We start from the raw sequence: 14,921 nt of genomic DNA, 5'->3' as shown, positions 1-14,921 counted from the left end.
ACTGTTCAAGCCCAAAACGATTTCTCTTGAACGTTTTTAGAATTTTTAATAATGTTTATTTTACAGATTGAAAATTATCTGAGTGCTTCCATCCGCACCCTGTTCGTATGAGTGACACAAATTTTAAAATATGTACAGTGGAAAAGGGGGAGAATGTGTGCATGGAGACAATTTATGGCCAAATCAATCATCTCTAGTATATTTATATTTTCACGTAGAGGAATTGTATTGACTTTGTTTCCAGCCACTGTTGACATTTTACTACAATTGCCTTGACGATCTTTGAGAATGGTCTTTTCATCTCATTATTACTGGAAATTGGAAACTTCCTTTTATCACTAGAAATCTCTCTCTCTCTTTTTCTTGAGGCAGAGGGGAGGATTCTTTCCTGCATCAAAAGAAGTTTCTCTGATTTTCCAGAAGTCTTCCTCGCCTTCTCTGCAGCTCACCTGGCCCTCTGCTCCTGGCTACACTCTTGGTGTCGGGCCAGATGGATGGGCCTGAGGCCTCTGCCTATTTCAGGATTGACTCTTGAGAATATCAGCAGTGTTCCAGTGGTAACGCACACATGCAGGTAATTCTTCGCAGCTGCCAGAGTGCGTCCACAGCAGCAGATGCAGGGGCTACTTTATAATCCACGTTGTTCTAGAAAGGTTGGAAAGCAGATCCTGAGAAAACCTGTGAAGACAGCTCTGCTCACCTGGATTGGTGTTTCCGTCCTTCTAAGCTCCCTTTTCCCCAGCCTGAGCGTCTCCCTTTGCCCTGAGCACCCCCCCCCCCCGATTTTTCTCTGCCGGGGTGCCCTCCCCTCCCCCCCGCCCCCCGACTCCTCCATAGCGCTGCCTCTTCTCCTTTTATCTCTCTTTCCAATGCACCTGCTGTGTGTCCCGAGGCCTCTTGGAAAGCAAGCTGATGAACAAATCCCCATTAAGGCGAGCCTGCTGGCCGGCCCTCTGGTCTGTCGTGCACCGCCCCTCCCTCAGTGTACAGTTTGGAAGAGCGCCGGACGCCAGTGGTGATATTAGTTGTTTGCTCCGTTAGGATCCCTCCACGTGCGCTCGCGCCCCGGCACGTTGATCCGGACCTTTGCTCTGTAAGCTGCGGTTGTCTTCTGAGCTTCTGAGCCCTTCGGCTCACCCTCCTGCACCTGGATGCAGGCACCGGTGCTCATGCCGGGACGGCTCCAGGGTCGAGAGACCGGCCTTCCCCAGCTCTGGGCACGAGCTCGGGCCAGGGCTCCGTCGTCTTCTGAGTCGCCTTTGCGAGGGTAAAAGCACACCCATGTTCCGTAAATGCTTCTCAGGTGGCGTGGGACTGTCATGGGGACTGAAGGACCAGCCTTGGGTTGGGTCAGGCCTGAAAAGAGTGAGAAGAAGACACCTGGAAGAGGATGTTGGAAAGTAAAAAGGAAAGATGGTTTTAAAAGACCCGTGTGTAAGTTTGGAAGCAGCAGTGTGCGCCTGGGGTAGATTTAATTCCCTCTCACGGGGCAGCCTCTTCTCCACAGCCCTGCACTTAGAGCTGGCCCAGAAAGAAGCCCATCGGAGCCCAGCCCCTTTACCCGTAGCCCACGCAGCAAAAGAGGCCTCCGGAGACAGCGCTGGGCGCCCCTCATCTCCTTGGGAACAAGGAGCGGGCACGGTGTATAAGGGTTATATATATCTATCTGTTCAAAATACAGACTCCTGGTCAGCAGGATGCTAAGGTGGCCTTGGAATCTACATTTGAGCCCGGGTGCCCCGCTGGGCGCTGATACAGGATGCGGCCCACCTTGCAAAGGCTGACCTGGCTCGGTGGACGAGCCCTGAGAGGGGAGGGGAGAGAGCCATCTTCCAGTCATTCCTCTGCAGTGTGACCTTGGACCAGTCTCCCTGCCTGGATGGGTTACAAGGTCCTCCAGCTTCCTCAGCTCCCACCACACGCCATCCACACCAGCTTCAAAACTGGGGGAGTCTAGGTTAGTATCTAGGTATTTCGCTTGGCTCAGATCTGGGCAACTTCAGGGCTCTGAAGAGGATCGTACCTTTATACTTTGATCCAGAAGGGCCGTGTTGGCAGAGGGCTGGCTCTACCCCGTCCCCATGGGTTCAGATGCCTGTCTGAGCCCGGGGCCCTGCAGCCAGCAGGCCAGTCGGCCACCCTGACCACATGACCATTACCCGAGCCGCGCAGCTCTACCCTCACACCTCATGAGCAGCGCTGGGGTTAGGCCACCTCTCACTCACTACAGCTGTGTGACCTTGAGTCCCTTCGCCTCTCCTAGCCCCAGTTTCCACTTCATTTAAATGGGGATAATGATAACAGGACCTTCCTGCTAGGGTTTTGTCGGGGGTGGGGGTTATTTAAAGGAGTTAATACGCACGAGATGCTTATCCTGGTGCCTGGTACGTAGGGAGTAACCGTTAGGTGACATTGTTGCTGTTGCCATTGTTCTATCACTTTACGGTTTATAAAGAGCTTTCGGAAAAATTACAGGTTTGTGTGATTTTCATGAAGACTCTTGGAGAAGGCAAGTGATTCCATTATGTAGATCAAATAATCGCGACTCAGAGAAGTTTCGGGAGTTTATTTCTTTGGCCACCACACCAGGGGTGGTCTCTGATTCACAAGGATAATATCTAATTTGTGGTTGGTAGGGTCTCCTGTTTTGAAAGGATTGGGGTTTGTGTTTGTGGAGGGGTCGTGGTGACCGGCAGGCTGGCTGGCGGGGTTGCTGCATGCTGGGCGACCAACACCCTCTCCCCTCACTGTGTCCTCACGTCCCCAGCCTCCATTCCCTGTTTGGATCAGGACGCGGGCGGACAAGCAGAACCAAGGACCACAAGGCCTGGTTGTGGGTCTGGAGTACAAGCTCCACGCTGGGAACTCAGTGTCCGGAGTCTGGAGCCAGGGCTTCCCCGACCGGAGCTCCAGCCTGGGCCCAGCGGTCGGGGCGTGCCCGGGGCGTGGCGTGGAGATCGCCTGGAGAAACAGGAGTGCCCGGTGCGGCCGTGAGACAGCCTACCCGGTGCTTCAGGCAGGCACGGCCCTGGGGAGGCTCTAGGGGCAGAGAGGTGGGCACAGGCCTTCCCTGCTTTCTGTCCAGAACTGGCCAGCGCCTCTGACGAGTGCCATCCGTCCCGCAGAGAGCTTCTGCTTGAAAGCACTGCTGTGTTTGCCTGGTGGCCTTAGTTTTCAGCAAGTCAGGCCGGGAGGCACCAAAGGGTGTGATGCCACGTTCTGGACAGAGAAAACCTAAACCGATCACCAGTCGGAGGGCACTGGGGAAACCTCAGTCTGATAGCAAAGCAAGTGAATGAGGACGAGTGACACCAGGCTGCTGGGTGCGGGCAGCGATCCTTTTGGGGGTGTTGGGTGCATGGGCACCATATTGGCCCGAGAGCCCTCCGGTGGGGCTAGGTCATCGGCTCGAGACAATCCAGGAGGCAGTGTCCAAGGCCGGTATTCCCGGCCGCTCCGTCCTTCTCGCCGCTGCAAAGTGCAGAGTGCAGGTTCCTGCAAGGGCTTCTAGAAGACCGTCTCCTTGCTGGAGCCCAAGCGGACGCGGGGAGCTTGTGGGCAGAGCAGTACGGGCCATGGGCCACGGGCCTCCCAGACCTGCCCTCGGCCAAGGAGGCAGCAGTGCCTGCCGACGGCCGGATGGTCTCCACCTCGGCCCCTGTGGCCCCGGCTTTTTATGGTCAAGTCCGAGGAGGGGGCTGGCCTCGGATCGGAGCGGGGTGGCGTTAAGGGAGAAGGCAGCTTTTATGATCCGCGCATTTGTTTCCGAAACATTATCAACTCAGATTATTGGCTACAAATTTTCACCCGAAATCAGAGTAATAGGCTTTTACGGTGCAGTAATAAGTGTATTCGCCGGTTCTGGGGTTGTCTCACCAGCTGTTTACTCCACCGTTTTATCAATATTGCCATAATTTGACACTTGTGAATAGAGGAAGATTGTAAAGTGTCCATAGATCCTGTAAACCGTGCTAAATAGAGATTAGTATTACTCCTAAGTTTAAGCCTAGTGAAAGATAATTAAATTGATGGATGTGGCTGTAAACCTCCCTTTTATCAACTGCTTGCTCTCGTGCGGGCCGTCTGGAGCCTTATTATTTTACAGCATCATTAATGCTCTGGCAGAATCAGCACTGGAGGTGGATGCTGCTGGCTGCAGAGTGGGGAGCCACTACGATCCGTGAGATATGCCCCCAAGTCTGCACGGCCTCTCCCTCCCTTCCCCTCTCGACGGCAGCCCTGGCCATGACTCGCGTCTCCCTGCTGGGGCTGCCTGGTGCCGAGGGGCCAGCCCGCGCACACCCGGGCATCCCTCCGGCCCCTCACCCCTTCCGGCCCTCTGGCTCTTTGGGGTAGGCCCTGGGCATCTTCAGTGGCTGCCACTTCTGGTACTCTTCCAGGCAGCACTCTTCTAGAAGCTCCTCTGGGGCCTCTGCTTTCTGCACAGACGGTGTCACATGTGGCCAAATAATGCTGCTTCTGGGGAAGATAAAAACTGCCCAACCACGATCCAGTGGAGGCGGCTGAAAGGCAGACATACTGTTAGCAGGTGTCACACCGAGAGGGGATCCCTGGACTGCCTGTATCTGAGCGGCTCAGTCCTAGCCAGGAAGCTCTCCTCACAGGAAGGGCCAGTAGAAGTCTTTTCTGCCTTTGTCGAGGCTGTGGGGGCACAGGGGCTGAGCCGAGTGGGTTGGCGCTGAGGCATCAGGGCCGCAGGGCCGTTTCTCTTGGAGGATGTGTCTCTGGGGCTCCCATCCTAAGGGACAACAAGCAGGGCTCCCCCATTTCCAGCCCACCCTCTCCTCACTTCCACCAGCTGTTCTGAGCCTCGGCCAAGGCCTGGGCCGAGGCTGTGGGCCCAGGACCTGCTCTGGTCAGGGGCACAGCTCCCAAACACGGAGCCCGTGTGTCCGTCGAAGCTGGCCCGTCCTCCATCTGGTCCCTTCTCTCCAGGGCCACTGGGAAGAAGTGACTTGCACACCTGCCGCCGCAGTGCACGGACCGTTGTCGGGTGGGCTTTGTGTCTCTGGCCTGACTCCGGTCTGGCTGCCACCTCGGGGCTCCAGGTACCACCCAGAGTCAGGTGGTGGCTCCCTGAGGTGTTAGTCCCCCTGGCCTCGCAGTGGCCCAGTCTGGCCTAAAAAGGGATTTCCTCATATAATGGCAGTAGTTTTCCAATCCCAGTTGACCAGCACCTCATTGTTGTTGCAGCAGAGAGCCTGGCGGCCAACCGTCTTCTGCGCACTTGCTCTCGACCTCGGCGGTGACCCTGAATCGGGTAACTGTGTTCAGGGCCTTCTGCCTGGCCTGGTGACGGAGCTGTGTTCTCAGGCCACTGGGTGAGCCTCGATCTTTGGCTGGCCTTGACCGGAGAGACTGGGACACAGAGAACAAGGAAATAGTTCTGCAGAAGACTCACCTGGGAGAGACCGGCTTGGCCACAGCAGATAAACACAATTTTTTTTTTCTCCTTTTTATTGCTTAAAGCTAAGCTATATGTACCTTAGTTGGAATTAGCAGGCTAAAAGTTCAGGAGATAAGGAGCCTCTCCTTGGCATGAGTGATCGGCAGGTCCAGCAGCTGGGGCTCGGTCCAGGGGCCTTGTCACCTTTTGAACTAGGGGCCCGGTTCCCCGTCTGTTTCACAGTCTCAGCAGCAGGGAACTTGAACAGAGATGCTGGACCTTGTCACCCGGGCTCCACCTCAGTGTACAGTACGGATGTGATTTTTGGTCCCTGATTCCAAGACGGGCTGGGCCACCAGAGGGGTTGCAGGGTCCTGCCGGCTGCCGGGCCTCAGGCCTGCCTGCAGGGAGCTCAGAACCCACAGTGAGGCCTAACAGCAAACTTGTGAAGCCCGCCTGCTCACGTGGCCTCAGGGCCGAGGAATTCTGAGCGCTTGGGATCTCCTGGGGCGCTTGTTAACATGCTCTTCCTGGGGCCCCTCCCAGGCTGCTGTGCGGGCACTCAAGTTCGGGAACTACTGCCCTCGGCCTTGATAGCCCAGCCTGGTCTCAGCGTAAAAGAATCACACTCGTCACCCTGTCCCGAGAGGCTGGTGAAGACATAAGAGCTTATTTCTGTACACAAATGACTGCAGTTGACGAGGGCACCATCGGGGTCCCGTGAAGGAGCAGCCGGCCCTTCTGCCCGCTCCGGACGTTTGGGTATGTTGCTGTGACATAAGCGCACGGCAAGGAAAACGGCCTCAAGAAAGAAGTGGGTGCCATTCGCACAGCAAGTCTGTTCTCAAAATGATTCCTCTGGTTCGGAGTCCACTTATTTGCCACGTCATTTTGTTAAGTGTTTGCTAAGTGACTGTGTGTCAAGCACTCCTGGGCTCCCAGAGGGTGGAGGAGACGTGTGAGCACGGCACTAAACGCGGCGACAGACGGCACAGGGCCCAGACCCAGGCCCGCTGCAGGGGGTGTGTGCGCGCGCGCGCATGTGAGCCGCCTGGACACACAAACCCACCAGACTTGCTCCCAGCCCTGGTCATATCTCTGAACTCCCAGCCTCCTGAGCTGAAAGTTCTCACTTTGGGAAACTACAACCTTTAATTAGCGTCTGACAAACATTTTTTTCTCTCGAAGGCTGTTTTTCAGTTCAGTTGAATATATGCCACATTTGATATGATATCTTTAAAAGTGTCACCTTATACTGGGGGACGGGAAAAAGAAAGAAGAGCAAAAGGGAAAAAAAAAAAGCAAAAACAAGAATAATAACTGCAAACAAAACACCCGATGCTGTAACGCAAGTAAAACCCTAAGGAGGGGCTTCCCTGGTGGCGCGGTGGTTGAGAGTCCGCCTGCCGATGCAGGGGACGCGGGTTCGTGCCCCGGTCCGGGAAGATCCCACATGCCGCGGAGCGGCTGGGCCCGTGAGCCATGGCCGCTGAGCCTGCGCATCCGGAGCCTGTGCTCCGCAACGGGAGAGGCCACAGCAGTGAGAGGCCCGCGAACCGCAAAAAAACAAAAACAAAAACAAAAACACCCTAAGGAGATGAGGGCTGAGCTGTGACGCTTTTCCTCTGCTGCTGCTAATAAACCCGCCTATCTTGAAGAGTAAACACCACAGTGTTTTGCCAACTATTAGATTTTTACTACTCGCCAATAAAGCGAGCAGTTATTCATTTCAAATAATATTCCACTCATTGTTTCCTAAAGATTAGCAATGCAAAGAGATGTCAACAATTTTCACTCTTTAAGTGTGATAGGCTTTTATAGCTCAGCATAAAGATATCGCAGGGAAAGGCTGCAATCCTAGCAGCTCGATTTTTCTTTTATCTGTCAATACAGCCCCAATTTGACACTTGCGAGCACAGGAAGCTTGTAAAGGGCCCGCAGACCCCATAAAGCTGGCAACACTCGGGTTAGCCTTGCAGCTCTCTTAAGGCACCGTAAAGCGATAATTTAATTAACTAACGGGGCTGGAAGCAGGGAACTTTATCGAATTAGTGCGCTTCTCCTGGCCTGCTCTCCACTGCTGCTCTGTACAGATTAGCAAGAGCCCGGGAGAAGCGTTTTGTACAGGCATCCCCTGGCCTCCCGTTGGCTTCTGTTTGAAGTGTTTCTGTAGAGTTGTGACATCGCTGTTGTTCCCAGAGAAAAATACAATAGTTTATCGGGGCTAGTTTTGAGTATTTTCATAGAAGCTGCAAACGCTTCCTCCTTAGGTGTTCAATGGGACGTCCCTGCATCGTTTAATAATATAAATTCCCGCTGGCATTGTGTCTGTGTGGGCGCGTCTATGCGTGTGTGTGTGTGTGAGACGTGTGTGTGTGCGTGCATGTGTGCGCACGTGTGGGTCTTTTGACTCTGCATACGAGCGTCACCTCCCCCCTGGCTCCCGTGGCTGTGGACAGGCCGGGTGATGGTGGGAGCCCCGGGGACCACGGGGGTGCTTGGGTGGGTTCGGGCGGCTCTTCTGCTCTCAGGACAGCACTTTGCTAGTCGCCCTGTCACCGGGATTTTAGACACTTCTTTGGAGGCTGTCCTCTGGATCGGCTGTCCTATAGGCCGTCCAGGCAGTGCTGAGCTGCCTCTGCCGGTGGGCAGCCCTGGGGGCTGGGGGTCTTCCAGCAGCTCTGCGTTCCTGGCGGCCTCGCCCAGGGTAACTGTGATCACTGCAGAGAAATGTCACCCTGACCTCGGGCCCCAGGGGGCCACCAGGCCTGGAGGTGTCAGTTCATGCTTCTGGGGCTCAGAGACTCTGGGGGTGAGCTCGGCGAGGGCCATCGTGTTCAGATGGGTCCCAGGCCAGCTGGAGCCATCAGCGCGCTCGGCTGAATGTATACTGAGCTACCGTGTCACCCCTCTGGAGGTGACACTGGTCTTCATCCCGGGTACCACTCGCAGTGGCTCATTTCCAGATTTCTGTCCGAATGGAAGCTTTCACCACCTTTGGTCCCAAAGCCACTATCCAACTTGGAATTCTGGTGACTCCAGTGCCCAGCCAGCTCTCAGCCTCCTGGCTCCCAGCCTCTGAGCCATGGGGAGGCCGGGCTGGGCCAGCAGAGGGTAGAGAGGAGCGGCTCTGGGAGCTCCAGCCCTCCTGAGTCTGTCCACGGCTTCCACTCTCATTCCCCGAGTGACCCTCCCGCTGGGGAGCCTCTCAGTGCCCATTCTTAGGGGAGCTCTTGTAAGATACTGCTGCCTGGGCTCTGCTCTACAAGTGTGACCTCTGTTGTTCAGGTTCTTTCTTTCTTCTTTTTTAATGTTTTTGAAAATTCGTAAAAGTAAGCTTTTAAAAAATCGTGGTGAACTATACATGGCATCAAATTTACATTTTAATCACTTTTAAGTCGGGTGGCATTAAGTACACATACACTGTTCTCCAGCCACGACCACCATCCATCTCTTGAATTCTTCTGATCTCGCAAAGCTGGATCTCTGTCCCCATTGAACGATAACTTCCCTTTCCCCTCCCCCTAGCCTCTGGCACCCACCCTTCTCCTTTCAAGTCTCTATGAATTGACTACTGTAGGGGCCTCACGTCAGTGGGATCAAACAATATTTGTCCTTTAGTGTCTGACTTATTTTGCCCAGCATGTCTGCAGGGTTCATCCATGTTGTAGCATGTGTCTGAATTTCCTGCCTTTTAAAGGACGAATAATATTCCATTATACGTCTGTCCCACATTTGTTTATCCATTTATCTATTGATGGACATTTGGGTTGTTTCCATCTTTTGGCTGTTGTGGGTAATGCTGCTGTGAAGATGGGTGTGCAAATACCTCGTTGAGTCCCTGCTTTCAATCCTGTGTGTGTGTACCTAGAAGTGGAATTGCTGGACCCTGCGGCTTTTCTGTGTGTGACTCAGAGGGACCCACCAGTCTGTCTTCCGTGACAGGTGCTCCGTTTTACGTTCCCACCAGCAACTTTCAAGGATTCCAGTTTCTCCACATTTCTCACCAACACTTATTTTCTGTTTGTGTGTTTTTAAATTTATTTTAAAAATGTATTTATTTATTTTATTTATTTTTGGCAGCGTTGGATCTCCGTTGCTGCCCGGAGGCTTTCTCTAGTTGTGGCGAGCGGGGGCTACCCTTCGTTGCGGTGCGCGGGCTCCTCATTGCGGTGGCTTCTCTTGTTGTGGAATACGGGCCCTAGGCACGCGGGCTTCAGTAGCTGTGGCCCGCTGGCTCAGTAGCTGTGGCTCACGGGCTTAGTTGCTCCGTGGCATGTGGGATCTTCCCGGGCCAGAGCTTGAACCTATGTCCCCTGCATTGGCAGGCGGATTCTCAACCACTGTGCCACCAGGGAAGTCCCGTGTTTTTTAATTTGATAATAACCATCCTAATGGATGTGAGGGGATCTCATTATGATTTTGATTTGCACTGGGAATTAATAATTTAAAGAGATTCTCCAGGAGGTGCCAGTGAGCACCCAGAATGGAGAACCACCAACTACATGACCATCAGCTACTGAGGACACGTTATCTGCCAGGCACTGTTCTAAGTACCCCTTTACCACCCCCGCAAACACTCAGCGAGGCAGGAACCATTCTCCTTCCTATAGATGAGAAAATCCGGCACACAGAGGTGAGTGAAGACTGCTCAGCTAGTAGGTGCTGGGACCAGAATTCAAGTCCAGATCTGTGGGCCCCGGAGCCCCTGCCCCTCGGCGACTTTGCTGTTTAGCCCTTGGCTATGAGCTGTTCAGGGAGCTGTCCACTTCAGGAAGTGAGATCGTCAAGGGACACTAGGGTAGCTCCGATTTGCGTGGGGTCCGTCCCGTCTAAAGACAATATCAAAATGAAATCTTTCATTCTTGAAAGGAATATTTTTTTCCTCACCACATTTTTCAGTAAGGAGGTCTGATAAAGAAGAATAGTTTAATTTAATTAAAACTTTTTTCTTTTGACTGTGCCCCACTGCTTGTGGTATCTTAGTTCCCCGACCAGGGATTGAACCCGGGTCCCCAGCAGTGAAAGCGCTGAGTCGTAACCACTGGACTGCCAGGGAATTCCCAAGTTGTTTAACTTTAAATAATCATAGTTCTAGTAGTTTAATAGTTACCTGAGAGTCATTTATTCAAATAAAACTCAGGCCTACGTGTGTCCAGAGGCAGAAATCCAGAATCCACTTCATTTCCGTCTCCTGTGCTTATTTACTGAGGGCCTGGAAGGGGGGGGCCGAGTGTGAGAATTGGAGTGAGACAACACTGCCACCTCGTGGGAGATTAAAGTTTGGCTGTGGACACCTGTAGCAACTTCAGCCTGAAGCTAGATTCCGAAAGGATTTCTGTACCCAGGACTGTCTAGATCCATTCCTGGTCAAGGGGAGGTAAAAAGCCCTGCGCTGTCAAGAGCCGTTCATGCTGTCGGGCGCCGAGGTCAGAATTGTGCCCCCGAGTGACAGAGACAACGGCAGATACTCCCGTTGTCACCCTGAGACCCTGCTGTGCAGAGGCGGAGCTGCGGCCGGAGCCGGGCGTTGGCGCGAGGGCTGTTTACCCCTCAGCCCTGCGCCCACCCTACCCATAAGGGCAAGCAGGGAAAGCCTGAGCCTGGGATTCGCAGCCTAGTGTCTGGAATCTAGAATGGGCAGGAATCTTCCTACCTCCTTGCACCCTCCCCTCCTCTTTCCCCTTCATCACCACCTTACTGAAATATAATTCATATACCGAACAGTTCACATCTTTCAGTATACAATTCACTGGCTTTTCATATATTCACAGAGTTGTACAACCATCACCACAGTCAATTTTAGAACATTCTCTAAATCTAACTGTATATTTACCTTAACCATTGTATGTTTTCATATATTTTAATGTTATTAATTAGTGTCTTTTTGTTTGAGCTTGAAGAACTCCTTTCAGTGTTTTTTGCAAGGCAGGTCAAGGTGGTGATGAACTGCCTCAGCTTTTGTTTGTCTGGGAAAGTCTGTATTCATCCTTCCTTTCCAAGGGATAACTTGGCCACACAGAGTATTCTCGGCTGGTAGTTTCCTCTTTCAACACTTTGAATTTGTCCTTCCACTTTCTCCCGGGCTGTTAAGAATTCCACTGAGAAATCTGCTGATAACCTAATGGGCGTTCCTTTGTGTTTACAATCTTTTTTTCTCTTACTGCTTTTAGGATTCGCTTTGTCTTTGATTTGTGACAGTTTCTTCATAATGTGTCTTTTAAAATAATTAATTTACTTTTATTTTTGGCTGCATTGGGTCTTCGTTACTGCACGCCGGCTTTCTCTAGTTGCACCGAGAGGGGGCTACTCTTCGTTGCGGTGCGTGGGCTTCTCGTTGCGGTGGCTTCTCTTGTTGCAGAGCACGGGCTTCTAGGCGCACAGTAGTTGTGGCACGCGGGCTCAGTAGTTGTGGCTCGCAGGCTCAGTAGTTGTGGCACACAGGCTTAGTTGCTCCGCGGCATGTGGGATCTTCCCGGACCAGGGCTCGAACCCGTGTCCCCTGCATTGGCAGGTGGATTCTTAACTACTGTGTCACCGGGGAAGCCCATAATGTGTCATTTTTTTAAAAAAATTTATCTTTTTTATGGCTGCGTTGGGTCTTTGTTGCTGTGCGCGGGCTTTCTCTAGTTGCGGCGAGCGGGGGCTACTCTTCGTTGCGGTCCGCAGGCTTCTCATTTCGGTGGCCTCTCGTTGCAGAGCATGGGCTCTAGGCACGTGAGCTCAGTAGTTGTGGCTCACGGGCTCTAGAGCGCAGGCTCAGTAGTTGTGGCGCATGGGCTTAGTTGCTCCGCGGCATGTGGGATCTTCCCGGACCAGAGCTCGAACCTGTGTCCCCTGCATTGGCAGGCGATTCTTAACCACTGCACCACCAGGGAAGTCCCTATAATGTGTCTTGAAGAAGATTGTTTTGAATTGAAGTTATGTTGAATCTAGTAGGTTCATGATCGTGGGTGTTCAAGTCTTTTCCCAGGTTTGGGATGTCCTCAGCTATTCTTTCTTTAAACAAACTTTTGCCCCCTCCCCCCCGCTCTTCTCCTTCAGAAGCTCCAACAGTTCTGATATTTATTCTTTTCATGGTGTCCCATAGATCACTTAGGATTTTTTCACTCTTTCATTCTTTTTCCTTTGTTCCTCTGACTCAGTTATTTCAAAGTTCCTATCCTCCAACTCACTGATTCTCTTCTCATGGAGCTTCAGGTGGAAAAAGGCAGCGATAGGTTAAGGAGTGACTGGGAAATGAGAGAAAGGAGAAAATCCTTCTGTATTTCAAGGGTGGTGGAAGGCAAGGCCACTGCAGGGAGTGGGGTGGATGGTCCAGGAGTAGTGCCCACGCGCCCGGCACAGCTGCGGAGAGAAAGCGGGAAGGAGGGACTGCTGAGTTGGAGCCCACTGGGAACGTGGCCACGGGGCGGGGGAAACCAGAGGTCTGAAAGGGCCAGCGCCTTGTATAGTGGAGTGCTGCGTGTCTGGCCGGCTGGGTCCAGTGTGGCTCCGGCCTTATAATTTGAGGTCTTGTGTGCAGGCGGTGTCCACGAGGGCAGTGAGGGATAGAGTTTCCACATGGTCCCTCCTTCTCTGCTTCTGGTGACACGGCCCTCCTCCAGAGCTTTGAGGATCTGTGTGGTGACCCCCAAATGTGCTATGGTTCAAAAATGGTGCAAGTTTATTTCTGACTCAGGAAGTCCAAAGCTGGTGATCCAGATCAGAGTGGATCTGGATTATTATTATGACCGTAACCCTCTTCCGTTGGTGTCACCCTGTCGCCATTCAGCTCCAGGCAGCCCGTGTGGGCAGCCGATGCCCTCTGGTGACTTCGGTAGGATGGCCGGCTTACCAGTCTACGGGGATGGAGACGTTGCCCTGAGCTAATGACACAGGTTCTAGAAATGGGCCAGCAACTCCCATCACTACCATGCTTCCAAATAATATAATTTCACTAGAAACCCTTGTAAGGTCCCCAAATGCCTACTGCCCACCCAGCAATGCGGAGGCTTTTCTCCTCTACCTTGTGCTGCGCTCAATTGTTTTACAAAATGGTGGTCAACAGGGGGCTAGCAGGCCACCCATGGTTCTTGGGAAAGAGGCCCATCCAACCACAAAGCTCCACCACCAGCTCTGGAAAATGACGTCCTTGTATTAAAACACTCCTTCAGTAGATTCATTTTCCGCTCAAGGCTCCGCAGCTGGGCAGAGAACAGTTACCACATATCACCACTAGAGGGAGCTCCAGAGCCACCTCTTAACGTTGCCCATACCTGGCAGGGAGGAGACCAAGGTTGGAAGATCTTTCTCATAGAAAAGTGCTTATACATCCCGATCCCGTTATGCGCATTTTAACAGCCTGTAACTGTGTGGTCTCCTTTTCATTCCTTAGTTGTTAATATTCTTGCTGTACTTTGCGAGGATTGGGAAATGCTCGAGAAACAATTATTAGGAACAATAATTAATGACCATGTGTCAGGCACTGAGATAAGCGCCTTTTTATTCATTAGCTCTAGTTCCCACAGTAACCCTGTTGGAGGGATGCTGTTACGTTCCCCCCCCCCCTTTGTTATTCCTAAGCTTAATTTTTTATTATGAAAAATGGTAAATATACAGAGAAGTAGAGAGAAGTGGTGAGTCTAATGACCATGGCCATCACTAGATTGAAACAATTGCTCACATGTTGACACATTTGCCATCTACTGCTTTTTGGAGGAAGTATTTTAAAGTATGGTCGTTACTCACCCCTACATACTTCAGTAGGTATCTCTAAAAACTACAGACATTTCCCACATAATCGTGATACCATGGTTAATGAAATTAACCATGATTCTCTAATATCACCCAGTATGCAAACCATATTCGCATTTCCTGGTTGTCCCCAAAATGTCTTTCACCCTTGCTTTGTTCTGACCAGCAGCCAAACAGGAATGCTCTTTGCCATATCTCTTGGGTCTCTTTTGTTTAAAATTTATTTTATTGAAGTATAGTTGACTTACAGTGTTGTGTTAATTCCTGCTGTACAGCACAGTGATTCAGTTATATACATTCTTTTTCATATTCGTACAGGATATTGAACAGAGTTCCCTGTGCTATACAGTAGGACCTTGTTGTTTATCCATTCTATATGTAATAGTTTGCATCTGCAACCCCAAACTCGCAATCCTTCCCTCTCCCACCCCATCCCCCTTGGCAACCACAAGTCTGTTCTCTACGTCTGTGAGACCGTTTCTGTTTCGTTGATAAGTTCATTTGTGTCATATTTTAGATTCCACATATAAGTGATATATGATATTTGTCTTTCTCTTTCTACCTACTTCACAATCTCTAGATCCATCCAGGTTGCTGCAAATGGCATTACTTCATTCTTTTTAATGGCTGAGTAATATTCCATTGTGTGTGTGTATATATATATACCACATCTTTTTTTTACATTTTTCCCTTTTTAAAAAAAAATTCTTGAGTTATAGTTGATTTACAATGTTGTGTTAATTTCTGCTGTACAGCGAAATGATTCAGATATGTATAT

The sequence above is a fragment of the Phocoena phocoena genome, chromosome 18 (assembly GCF_963924675.1).
Source record: "Phocoena phocoena chromosome 18, mPhoPho1.1, whole genome shotgun sequence".
NCBI classification, from domain to species: domain Eukaryota; kingdom Metazoa; phylum Chordata; class Mammalia; order Artiodactyla; family Phocoenidae; genus Phocoena; species Phocoena phocoena.
The sequence above is the reverse complement of the archived record's forward strand: the minus strand, read 5'-3'. Positions refer to the sequence as shown.